This window comes from Hibiscus syriacus, unplaced genomic scaffold, assembly GCF_006381635.1.
Source record: "Hibiscus syriacus cultivar Baekdansim isolate YM2019G1 unplaced genomic scaffold, ASM638163v2 tig00110234_pilon, whole genome shotgun sequence".
NCBI lineage: Eukaryota > Viridiplantae > Streptophyta > Magnoliopsida > Malvales > Malvaceae > Hibiscus > Hibiscus syriacus.
The window spans coordinates 245704-258162 of NW_024062639.1; the positions used below are offsets into that span (position 1 = coordinate 245704).

The 12459-nt window shown below is 32.7% G+C and overlaps 1 pseudogene; it reads right to left on the bottom strand.

Moving 5' to 3' along the window:
- Positions 1-9309: 9309 nt before the first annotated feature.
- Positions 9310-11026, bottom strand: LOC120114544 (annotated as a pseudogene).
- Between the last annotated feature and the right edge of the window lie 1433 nt (positions 11027-12459).

The following is a 12459-nucleotide window of genomic DNA, read 5'->3' on the forward strand; positions in this document are numbered from 1 at the left end:
AGAATGACACATGGAAACTTACCTCACTTCCCAAGAGACATAAGGCGATAGGTGTCAAATGAGTGTACAAAACAAAGCAAAAAACCAAAGGAGAGATTGAAAGGCATAAGGCGAGGCTAGTTGCTAAAGGCTATAGTCAAAAGGCTGGAATTGACTATGATGAGGTATTTGCTCCTGTTGCTCGATTGGAGACTATCAGACTAATCATTTCTTTGGCAAATCAAAACAAGTGGAAGATACAACAAATGAATGTAAAGTATGCCTTCCTAAATAGAGTTCTTGAAGAGGAAGTTTACATTTAACAACCATCAGGCTATGAAGTCAAAGGGCAAGAAGACAAGGTGTTGAAGTTGAAGAAGGCTCTTTATGGGCTAAAACAAGCACTAAGGGCATGTAATAGCCGAATCAACAAGTACTTCCAAGAGAATGGCTTCAACAAATGTCCCTACGAGTATGCTCTATATATCAAGATCAAAGATAGGGATATTTTGATCGTATGTCTCTACGTGGACGATTTGATCTTCACCGGAAGCAACCCAAGCATGTTTAATGAATTCAAGGATGTGATGATGAATGAATTCGAGATGACAGACATGGGGTACTACCTTGGCATTGAAGTTAAGCAACAAAAGGATGAAATTTTTATTTCACAAGAAAGCTATGCAAAGGAGATCATGAAGAAGTTCAAGATGGAGAATTGTAATCCAATAAGCACACCGACATAATACAGGATCAAGATGTCCAAACATGAAGAAGGCGAAAGTATAGATCCAACATTCTTCAAAAGTTTGGTGGGAAGTCTACTCTATCTAACTTACACGAGGCCCGATATTCTTCACGCAGTTGGATTAGTTAGTCGCTACTTGGAATCTCCAACAACCACCCATTTTAAAGGCACAAAGAGAATTCTTCGCTATCTGAAAGGTACAATTGACTTTGGACTGTTCTATTCAGTTTCTAATGATTACAAGCTTGTTGGATATAACGACAATGATTGGGGTGGATACATAGATAATCGAAGGAGCACTACTGGATTCATATTTTTTGATGGGAGATACTGCTTTCACATGGATGTCAAAGAAACAACCGATTGTCACATTGTCCACTTGTGAAGCGGAATATGTTGCTGCTACCTCATGCGTTTGTCATGCAATTTGGCTTAGAAATGTATTGATAGAGATAAGTTTGTTACAAGAAGAGCCTACCAAGGTTTGTGTCGACAGCAAGTCAGTCATTGCCTTAGCAAAGAATCCAGTATTTTATGATCGAAGAAGCATATCGATATTCGCTACCACTATATAAGGGAGTGTGTTGCAAGAAACGATGTGGAAGTTAAATACGTGAAGTCACAAGATCAAGTTGCCGATATTTTTACCAAGCCACTGACCAACGAAGACTTCATAAGATTGAGAAACTTACTAGGGGTCACAAGATCAAGTTTAAGGGGGTTGTTGGATCATAAACTTGATCCATTATGAGAGCCTAAACCCAAACCCAAACTAAATTGATGTCATTGCTTACATCAATTTAGTTAGGTGAAGAGTTAGGTGAAGAATTAGGTGAAGAGTTAGGTGAGAGAGTTAGGTATTTGTATATTTTAATGGTTTAAGTTATTTTATTTGTGTGGTGTAGGATTGTTCTTGAGTAGTATAAATACCCCTCCCCATTTTAGTTTAAGCAAAAAGAAAATTTAAGAGCTTCTAAGTGAGTGAAGAAGCAAAGTCTTATAAGAGTGAGTTGTAGTTCTTGTTTTTGAGTGAGAGTGCTCTTGTAATATTTGTTTGAGTTTCAATAAAAATTTTTTGTGTGAGTGTTTTAATTCCAACATTTTGCAAAGGAAATCATGCACATTACTGGCATTACAGGTTCGTTTTTTTACTTTTTCTTACACTTCTCCCTTAATATGGTTGGAAGCAGCAGTTTCTACGGTTGGTATTGATGATTTTATAGGATTTCTAGTGCTTTTATGGAATGTTTAGAATGGACGGAACTCGTTGGTCCATGATAGACGAGTTCAACCCCCATGGTCCTTGTTGCCAATGCCAGAGTGCTTCATCGTGACTCCTTTAGTGCTCAGCATTCACAACTGTCCAACAGACCTTCTATTCCCACTATTGATCAATGGTGTCCTCCGAAAGAGAACATTATAAAGCTGAACGCTGATGGTGCGTATAACCCTGTAACCAAGCTCGCTTCAGTTGGTGTCATTGCGCGGAATGGAAAAAGGGTAGTACATGGAGTTTTAGTCACAACGATTGGTGGCATTTTAACCCTGTTTGGAAGAATTGCATAACATGGTTACGAATGTGAATATTGCCCTTGAAGAAGGTTGGTCGGATATCATCATCGAACTTGATTTGACAGTGGTGGTTAATATGTTCAATAGTGAAGATGGTAACGAATCCATGATAAGTGTACAAATGTGGCCAATACGTGAATGGTAAGAACTTTAGTTGTGTTGTGACCTATATACGTGGATAAGCAAATTGTGCTGCTCATGTATTCGCTAAACGAGCGTTTGATTGTAACGCTTCTTTTTTCTTTGGCTCGGATTATCCCAAGTTTATTGACCAGGTTGTAAAGAACGATTGTTACTTAATTAATGGATAATTGGTACCCTTTTCCCCTTATAGAACCACAACCTTGTATTGGCAGAAGGGGCTTTTAACAAGGCTCGAATATTTAAAAATATATATATTATCTTCAGATTTTTTAATATTTAAAAGTATCGATCATCACCGTATAAGTATCGATATTTTAATTTTTGATGCTATCCAATTTTTCAATATTTGAAAGTATCAATCATCAAAGATTAAGTATTGATATTCAAAATGTTGAATTGTTTTCTTAAATTTTTATTTCTTGTCTTGGGCGCAAACAGATCTATTACACATATTCATAACAATTTTAGATTTTAACTTATTTTATTATCGTGAGATTGTTAAAGTCCCTATCATCTTAAAATTTGGTAACATTTAAGGAAAATCGATTTTATTACACATAAAATTAATATTTCAGATCTGAACCTACTTTCTTAGTGACCCATAACATTCTTGGGCACAACTTGATTTCTTATAGATATTCATAACATTTTATATTTTAACTTATTTTTGTTATTGTGAGATTGTTAAAGGCCCTATAAGGTTAAAATCTGGTAACATTTTAGGCACAATCGACCTAATTATACATAAAATTAATATTCTAGATCGTAACCTACTTTCTTAGCAACCTATAACATTCTTGGGCGCAACCTGATTTCTTATAGACATTCATAACATTTTTATTTTAACTTATTTTGTTATCGTGAGAATGTAAAAGTCTCCACCAACCTAAAATATAGTAACATTTTAGGCACAACCGATTTTATTACAAATAAAATTAACATTTTAGATCGAAATCTACTTTCTTAGCGACCCATACATCAACCTGATTTCTTTTAGATATTAATATTTTTTTATTTTAACTTATTTTTTTATCAGCTTAAACTTGTAACATTTTAGGCGTAACTGATTTTATTACACATAAAATTAACATTCCAGATTGCAACCTACTTTCTTATCGACCCATAACATTCTTGAGTGGCAATCATCATTTATTGTCAAATAAATTATCTTTAATCTCAAAAATAGTTAATTAAATAGCGTAGTAAAGAGAAGAAGGGTTGATCCGCATGAACTATGGAATTGCTTATGTTGAAAGGTTATGATATTGACTTGGTAAGAAAATAAAGAAAATGGGAGGATTTTAATTAAGTAGAAAATAAACGTAAAATAATAAAAGCGAAATTGAAAATAGATTCAAAGAAACTAACGGAAGTAAAATTTGAGAAGAAAATCAATTTAATAAAACAACCTCAGGCCTCGCCTTGCCTTAATTCCAATTGATCATCGAAGAGGATTTTACTCCAGATATATGTCGGTTACAGTTTGCAAGCCCCAACTCTTGTAACTTGCTTTTCTCTCTAGTAAACCAACAATCCAAGGCCAATCCTTGGAATTCAATCCTTATTTGGACTAACCACGACTATCGTCACTAGCACCAATCCAGTTTAAGCGCTTGAAAAGACCGACTCAGATCATGTTGTTTGAATCTGATCTTAATTTCCCTTAGCGGTGGTGTGTTCACAGGAAGTCGAATATGCTACAATTTGATTCTTCCTCCCAACTTTAAATTAGAACAACATCCAAGACAACGTGTACTTTTTGAAATAAAAGTGTTTTGATTTTTAAAGGTAAGGTTGATTGCCAAACCAAGTTTGCAGAAAATTGAGAATAATATCTGAAGATATTAAATGCTTTTCAATTATCACTATCAGAATTGAGTCATCGCTTAAGCCTTTAGCTTATTGAAAAATTAGCTAAGTATGATAGTAATCATACTTAATATTTTTAAAGAAAATAAAATAAAAACTTAAAAAGTAAAACGAAAGAGAAAAGAAGAAAACTTTATAAAAAAGCAAAAGGCAAAGAACAAAGCTAATTCGAAGTATTTTTCAAGCTTTACCTTGTGAGAGTATTTATAGTTTTCTAAAACCCTAAAAACAAAATTAAAAATAGTTAAGGACAAAATCCTAAAAATATTCAAATAATAAAATCCTAAAGATAAACAAATGATAATTTCGAAATTCAAATTCAAACTAATTCCTAGCCATCCATATGTCCTTCTAGAATGCTGACTGGATCGCATTTTGGAAGCTGCTGACTGAACTTTCTAGAAACTGCCACGTCGGACATCATCATGCCCCAAGTCATGCCCACTAATCCAACTTTGATTCCAGAAAATAATAATAAAAAACTGTAGAACTTGTTCTTTAAACACAGTTTTTTGAAAATTGAAGTCTTGCATAGAAAACGAATCAAAACACCCCAAATCAGTAATATCAAAGAGACAACAAGGAGTAATTAACAAAAAAAATACTTAACAAAATAAATCACTCATAAGTAGTTTCAACATGATTTCTTATAGATATTCATAACATTTTATTTTGATTTTATTTTGTTATCATGTGAAATTCAAAATCCCCATCAACTTAAACTCTTGTAACATTTTGGGCGCAACCTAATATGTTAATAATATTCATAATATTGACCATTTATAACTTATTTTCTTACTATTTATAACATTTTAGGTGCAACCTATTATGTTACAACGATTGATAACTTTTACAGTTGTGAACCTAAATTCTTATAGTCAATACTTTATTTACCCCATTTTACATACAATGGTAATGTAACACCCCCAATCTGTATCCGACCTAGATACGAATTCGAGATATCACATTGACTTTTCAAAAGGTTTACTTCTACAAAATAGATTAAAAATTTAAACTTTTATTACAATAAAAGTAAATAATTTACATAAATATAATAAAAAAGGTTTACAAAACCGATCAGATCATGTTTGATTTACAGTTTCCTTTACATGCCAACAAAATAACATATAACAAAATATATACGGCTTAAATCAATTCTGATATGATCTTCAATTAGTATATATTGTCGTGCCGACTGGTCCTAGTTTGGATCTTTTGATTTCTTTGAACCTACGTGTGAAAACAGTCACACACTAAGTCACAGACTTAGGCTAAGTCACAGACTTAGTGAGGCGTATAATACATGAATGAATTCATAACACATGCAATCATATGCTTTCACTAATTACCTAACATATCATATATGCAATTAACAAGAATACATATATCCTTAAGCACTTATTTCAACAAGAACTTATCACATTATGCATTATTAATTTATTTTACATCTTTTAGTATCCCATTATATATTACTGAGAACTTCAGGTATGTGAGTGCATTGAGGTTGTACACAAATGCTGTCACCACAACTCGTATAAATTGCACTGAAGTGCCACGTAGAAATTGCACCGAAGTGTCACATATAAATGTCCCGAAGGACCGCATAGTATTGTCCCGAAGGATAAAGTAGAAATGTCCCGAAGGACCGCGCATAACCCCCGGCTCTTGGCATGCCAATTATACCCTCAGCTCTCATTTCACATACTATGGGCTTTACCATTTATATCATTTGTTATATCTTATATCACATAACTCACATCGCATAACTTATATCTTGTTCTCTTATATTCACATAGATCATATAACACATATAACATATGTATGTACTTATGTACATATACTAACCATATCAATAACATACTTGTATTCATGAAATCATGCAATCAAACATTGGAAATAGATTTATCGCAAGTCTTATCTCCATAAAACACTATATATAATATAACATGCACTCACCTTAGCCTCATTAGTTAAAACACAAATCAATTCTACCTCTTTGACTCGTTCGATACTTGTCGTCGATCGATATCTTCTAAAATGGGATTCACGGCTGAAAGAAGGAGAAGAGAAAGATATTCCATATACTTCTTTCTTTCCCTATTCTTTGCTTAAATATCTAGAAGAATGAATTTTAAATTCTTTTCTTGTCAAAAGATCATTTTGCCCTTCTCTTATTGAATCTTTTATATTCAATCCTACACAAAGATATTTCAATTAAGTCCCTAAACTTTTCAAATTATCTAATTTGATCATAAAATTTTAAAATCTTGCAATATGGTCACTAACCCGATGTTTGGGATGTTACAGGTAACATTCTCAATTGCAACCGTTATTTTTATCTACGCGGATAATATTTCTAGTTCCTAATTATAATATTCCGTGTTCCACTTTTAACATGTCATATTTTTAACCGATCACATCATTTATTAACCTTATTTTAATCGTCTCACAATATAACCTCTCAAAATTTGTCATCTTATATTTACTGTGCTAGTGCATGGTGCGTCAACACCATCGAATTGGGCGGTTGCCTTAGCCTGGATCAAGACTTGCAAGACGGACACCCACAATACTCTAACAATTTTTATAATTTTTTTAATATTATAGAAGATTAATATTTATTTATAATCTTTTTAACTATTGATAATGTATACACATATTATAGATACAATTATAAAAACCTATGATGGTAAAAAAAAATAACATTCCCATTATTCCCTATAACCATTCCATGAATTTAATTTGCATAATTTCTTTTTTAGCAGGAATTTGTATAACTTCTTAAATCTTCACCAAGTAATAAAAACACATATAAAAATACGAAAACGATTAGAAATTATCATTAACATGGACCGTACATTTATTTGTATAACAAGCCGTACTAATCGCGACGTTTTATTTAATTTTACTTTTTTAATAGCGATGGTCATCTTCTTCAAACAACCAAAAGCAGGCGAGTCTACGTGCTAATGACATTGACAATTGAAAAACCTTGATATTATACTGACAAAAAATGAAATTTGGATCTATAAATCGAATCACAACAAATGGTGGTAATAAAAAAAATATAAAAACGTTTGGAAATAAAAATTTATAGTTGAATTAATGAGCAATTCCTTTAATCTTAGGGTACCTTATCTTTGTTTTATATTTATCTGTACAGCAAGAAGAAAACGTACATTTCATCTAAAACAACTGTAATAGCTTATCATATATTTCAGTCAATTTCTCCACCAACTTGGGCAAAATCAACTTCAATCCTCTTATTCAATTCTGCATACTTGTTTTTGTTTGTGAAGTTATCTTTTTGTCGACTAATATATTAATAAGCCCTTGATCTTTTTTAGTTTATTCAGATAAGCCCTTGAGCTAATAAACCCTTACATTTTAATTGGTATTCTAATCTTTAATTTGTATCCAAATAAATCTTTGACTTCTTTTATATATAAAAGAGGGACAACTGATATTGCATAAGAATCATTAATCTTTTAATCGAAAATTTAAAGAATCGTTAATCTTAAAAAAATATTATTTTAGTTATCCTCGTGATTAAACTATGTTATATCAACCCACTAGTGTGCTATTGAATCGGTCCAACAAATCACCGAACACAACATCATAACACTATAACAATCTATACATCTTTGATATTTTTACTCCAAAATGAAATATAATCCTCGATACATCCTCGTGCTCAAATAAAATAATTTATTTTATTCAGTCACTTCAGTTTGACATGCTTTTGAAAGTTGTTGTGGAAAAGTGTTGTAAGAAAGTTCTTTTAAAAGTAATTTTAAAAAGTTGAGTTTAAAATTTTAGTATTTGGTATTGTTGTAAAAAAAAGTACTTTTGAGAAGACAAAATATTCATTTCAGACATGATATTATAAATTAAAAATAAATTAACGTATATAATGTTAAAAATCACTAACATTTTTTTAATATTACTATAAAAATCACTAATGTTAGTTTAATTTTTTAATAAAACTAAAAAAATAATTTTAAATTAATAAATTAACAATTTTTTAAAAAATAATTAAATTAAAATTTGTCTATGGACAACAAATGAAAAAAATAATAAAAAAAGAGAATGAAAAGACACAAACATACTAAAGCAAATTTAATATTACGATAACAAGCATGGTAATTTTTTTTTTATTCTAAACGAGATTTCTCACCGCAACTGCTGAAATATTCAACTTTTTCAGTTGAGTTAAAAGACCAGTTCTAAACGCATTTTAATAACAAAAGATGCATTGTTTGGCATTGCTTTTTATCGTCAATAAGCGATTTTGGAGCAAAAAATTTATTTTTCCACCAAATAAGTAAATTGAACGTATTGAACTAACACAACATACCCCAAGTTGGATACCTAGCCACTAACCCTACTCTTGACCATCAGCCCATTTACTAACGTCACAAGGTCCAAAGGATACCAAGTACATAAGAGCTTCCCACTTCTCCTATGGACAGGAGTCCCCTCTCGGACTACTAAATTATATTTACTTTTGAATTCAATATAATTATAGAAATATATAATATTGTATGATTAAGTACTTTTGAACCTAGAATTTGTAGGATGATATAATAATGACATAATTTAACTACCCAACCTCGTCAAATTAAAATTTCTGAATGGAAAAAGAATGGAAACTTTTAATATTTTGGTATAACTATATATATTCGATCTAATGAACGCCTAATTCGGATTGAGTATTGCAGAGGTAAGGAAGACCTTCATAACCCAATTTACTTCATTCGTAACCGTCAAGATTCGAACCCTTGACCTTGCTTAAAGGATTAGTGCCTCATCTCACTAGACCAACTGGTCGGTAACTTTTAACTTTTTTATATACGATAAAAAACCCCTCAAATTTCATTAATATAACAAAAGTACATAATTGGAGGGAACTCAGAAAACAGTTCTGAATAACCTCAGCTTTAGCTACGCTCGACTTATTGCTAATTATATGTCGATTCATACTAATTGAATGTACATTAAACGTGGACCGGTGTGGAGCTTGGTGGAGTCGGTGCAGATGAAACCTCGTTACCGACCCGTCTCCCACGTTCGGATCGGCTGTTTTTCAGCAAACTTGGCACTTCCTTCATGCAACCCCTTTTGTTTCTCATCCTCACTCCACTCCGACATGTAATAGTGCTCTTCGGTGGATTTCAGAGGGTCTTTCGAAGGAGGAAGAAACATGCTTCCCCACTTTGGGAAGTACAAAAACGCAACTGGTATCGTGCAAACAACGGCCATGGCTCCCATCAACGAAAGGCCGGTGGCCGTCGAGAAACTCGAGCTAGAGAAAAACACTAACTGAGTCAAACCAGATCCGAAGTTCCCTCCGGCGCCGGTGAGACCGGATATTAGTCCCAATGATCGACGCGAAACGAATGGTACAACCCCAAAAGTTGCACCACATGCAGCTTGTGTCCCGAGCGAGAAAAGGATCATTGCTAAGATGGCAACGGGAAGTGAATCGGCTTGGCCAAGCCAGATACAGAAGGCACCTCCTAGTGTTTGGAAGAACCAAAGGATCCATAGCCTGCCTCTCATGCCGAACAATCTTGCTGCTACATCGGAGGCATAGCCGCCCAAGGGACGAGCAAAGAAGTTGGCCATGCCGAAGCTTGCTGCTATAGTCCCAGCCGTGTGGAGTTTTAGATTGAATCTGTTTGTACATAAAAAAACTCAAATAGTTTTAAGCATATACGACTATTCTTCTTCTTCTTATTTTATGTATAAGATTCAGTACCTGTCAAAAAAGTATCCTGAGATGACATTGTTAATGGTCAATTCAATGCCCATTGAGAACCCATAAAGGAGGAAAAAAGATCCATGTTCTGTAGTTTGTGACAGCATATCGAAAAACCTGACAAAAGGAAGCAAATCAGCATCAAATTTGCGGGATCATTTAGTCATAGATGATAGCAGGTTCAAAGAAACATTACCTTGGAGAATTTATCTTTGGAAACTTTACCCTTTTTTTGAAGGGTTGTAAGGTTTCCATCAGGCAAGTCTTGGCCTAGTGTTAGGACCATGAAAGGGGTTGCACCCGCCAGTTTGATCAAATGAAAAGCTAAGGGCATCAAGAGTTGAGTGACTCCACCACCCATGTCACCCCATCCACCAGCACATCCATTGACAAGCCCTATGATCGTGCCGCTGAACATTATCGTCGTCCAGTACTGACACGAAACGAACGTCGCGAGGCAGAAACCGATCATGAACCGAACCACTAAATACCCCTCGGCATCCGAAACAAAAGACATGCAAAAAACAGTTGGGGCTGATAGCAACAGAAGAAATGCAGTCCCATATCTTGGACCAATTAGGTCACAGACTGCACCCATAACCAGCCTGGATAATATACTTCCAGAAACCGAAGCGACACCGGCATTACAGTATCCGCTTGCTTTAAATCGAGATTATCTCGGATGACGGGAACAAGGGGCGCAGCAGCAAAAGTAGATATGAAACAAGTGAAAAAGGAGATCCAAGCAAGGTGAAAAGTTCTCATGTGAGGCTTAGCAAATGATAATGGTCTGAAAACTGTGGCCCTATGCTCTGAATCAACGGGTAGAGCAAATTTTGCCATATTGTTATCAGTTGATGCAACCGAGAAGGCAAAAGTTTGCTCTCTGCCCGTGACTCCATGCATGGAAGTCCCTATAGAACCTTCATTATCAGCCATTTTCTTTTTCTATGTATTCAAAGAAAATGACAGAATTTCTTTCTTCTTTTTGGTTGTTGCTTGAATGAATGTATCGGAATTGGGGGAAGGTACGTATGGTATTTATAATTGAGCTAACCCAAGGAACCTGCACATGGTGGGGTATTGGTCGATTAGAAAAATGCACTTAAAAAATCAATGAAATGAATTTAAATATTGTTAAATAAATTATGAGTTCAGACTTGAAAAATTATTTCAATAAAAAATAGTATATAAATTAGTTCCTTTTTATATATACATTAGTTTTGAAAATTGAAATATTATACTTCAACTATGAGGTGTGAGAGAAGATTTTAAATTTATAGATGATGTCTTTAATCCTTATCTAATTTTTTAGTAAATGTTATTTAACGAAATATAAAATTATAAGAAAATATAAATATTTTTATAATAATATTAATTGTTAATTATAAGAATAATTTATTAGTGATTTTTCAATTTGAAGTATTGCATAAAATAATTTTTTATCCAATTTTGTTGTAATCTGATTTATTAATAAATTTAATCAAAATATTTTATATTTTTTGGGTTCAATTATTTAATAATTTAAAGGTACATTTTTACATAGATATAATGTGTTGCATAATCAAAATTTTACCTATAAACTTATATGATTTGTTTTAATCTACTTTCAAATCAACTTGTAAATGGCTGACTTGGGTACCGATTCACGTGAAAGCGGCCCTTGCATTATATGAAATTATGATCTTGTAAAAATTAATTTCTAGCCCTTAAAATCAGATCATTATTGATGAAATCTTACATGCGTTGAATACAAATGCATGAATCGACTTATTTTAGTAGTTAAAGAAATTGTTGTTGTTCTTAGAGGTCACATATTCAAGCATCAATGACTGTAATAGGATGATTAAATGTTCATTGTCAAATAATTGAGAATATTGAGAACATATACTACTTTATAATCATCTTAACTTAATAAAAAAATACAAATACCATACTAATACAGATTTAAAATAGGTCATAAATCTCCCAAGGATTCTCATTTGATTAATTCCTCAAAAACAATTGACTCATTTGCTTGATATTATTGTAACTGACTGGATCTCACAAACTTAATTCGAACTCAATTATTAAAATTGATTTGCATAATAATTGAGATTGTACTAAGGATAATTTAATAGTAATTATACAATACCGTTACAATAATAATATTGTAACAATAAAAGTGCAATAAAATGTCATTGTAATGTTATGTAGTAGCAACATAATGTTGTAGCAATAACATAAAAAACACATTAAAATAAAATTAGAAATATAAAAAATAAAATTAGATATACAGAAGAAGAATTTTTGTTAATACATGTATGAACATTTTTCTTAAGACAAGATTCGTCATCTGCTCGGTGATTTGAGTAATGTTGAACGTAAATCTCCAATGATACAATAA